Below are 1,540 nucleotides of genomic sequence, written 5' to 3' on the forward strand. Positions count from 1 at the left end.
TTTTGCATTGGTTATTTTTTGAGATAGGGTCTTACCCAGGCTGGCCTGGATGGTGATCCTCCTATTTATACTTTCCCATATAGCTGGAGATGACAGGCAGGCACCACTATGCCCAGCCATTTTTTGCGATGATGTCTCCTGAACTTTTTGTCCAGGCTGGCCTCAAACCACAATCCTCCCAATCTCTGCCTTCCCAGGTAGTTAGGGTTGCAGGTCAAGAGAGGCATGCTTAATTAAAAGTGTGGCCTGGTTGATCATTTCCTCAGGTCTGGTTCTGTGAGGGGTACAGAGAACTTGTAATTGCTGTCACCACTTGAAGGGAGCAATCTAGTTCTCACAAGATAAGAACTGCTATCTCATCACTATAGGTCATTGTCCCCATTTAGGGATGATCTGTGTGTGAGGGTCTGCTGATCTTTTCCTTAGGAGTACTTTTGTTCCCTTGTCACAGATGGATTGCCTTGTCCTTCCTGGAACCCAAGTTGATTGCCGGGGAGAGAAACTCAGAATTAATGAGATAGATGTACAGTGGGGGTGGGGATGCCAAACTTTCTCTTCCTTAACTTGTGGGCCCAAGTAAGGAGTCAGTACTTTTTAAGCAAAAGTACCTGCTATAGAGAAAACAGAAAACTCTTTTTTGTGCTTATTGTGGTTATCTTGATTGACTTCAGTTCAAAACAATCCTTATGTGAAAGTGACATTTTGGGGGTGTTATTCTAATTCCCTCCACTGAAATAATAAAGCATACCAATGATTACTGACAGATACCATGTCAGGGATTGCATCTGCCAGGGGGAACAAATTCCCAGAGTCTGACAATCCCTCCAAATGCTTGGGAAACACTGGAGTAACCAGTTTTGCCTCCTGACTCAGACATTCCGATGGACTTAAAATTTTCACAACCACCCTGATTTGTGTTCATTTCATCCAGTGAACTGTCTCACCTCGATCCTGCTTGTCTCCCCCAAAGACAGCTAAGCTGCACATACCCACTCTTACTGTAAAAGCCCAAGACTGCTTTCACTTGGTGGAAATTTTCATCCTCTAACTGAACCTGGGTCTCTCAATTTACAAATATATTCAGCACCCGAAGAAAACAGCCTTTGCTTGTGTTTTTACTTCATCTACAATGTCTTGGTTCACATTAGTAGGGAGCTGATGATCTTTCAAGCTATAGAGACTTGGTGGAGTGGCTCAGTGGTAGAGTGCCTGCCTTGCAAGCATGAGGCCCTGAGTTCAAACCCTAGTTTTGCCAAGAATTCATGCAAAATCCTTGTCTCCCTTCCCAGCTGCCACACCCCATATCTGACCCTCTTGGTCTTCCTGGATGTAATCCAGCCTGGCCCAATGGCTGCCAGTGTGTCCTGCCAGCTCATCTAAAGCCCAGGCAGAATGGGGCTTTCAGATTCTTCTCAGCTAGTCAATCATTGAGTCCTAATTTGTGGAGTGTTTAACCAATTTGCAGTGCTGACTTCAAAACACCCCATTAGAGAATCAAAAGAAATTTTTTGCAGTCTGCTGCAAATCTTTTCAAACCAAA

At 44.3% G+C, this 1,540-nt stretch overlaps 1 non-coding gene across 1 annotated transcript; it reads left to right on the forward strand.

Annotated features, from left to right (window-relative positions):
- The first annotated feature begins 1,183 nt into the window (after window positions 1-1,183).
- Trnaa-ugc (transfer RNA alanine (anticodon UGC)) lies at window positions 1,184-1,255 on the forward strand. The gene has a single exon. It is a non-coding gene; the product is annotated as a tRNA-Ala (tRNA).
- Window positions 1,256-1,540: the final 285 nt, after the last annotated feature.

This window comes from Castor canadensis, chromosome 14, assembly GCF_047511655.1.
Source record: "Castor canadensis chromosome 14, mCasCan1.hap1v2, whole genome shotgun sequence".
NCBI lineage: Eukaryota > Metazoa > Chordata > Mammalia > Rodentia > Castoridae > Castor > Castor canadensis.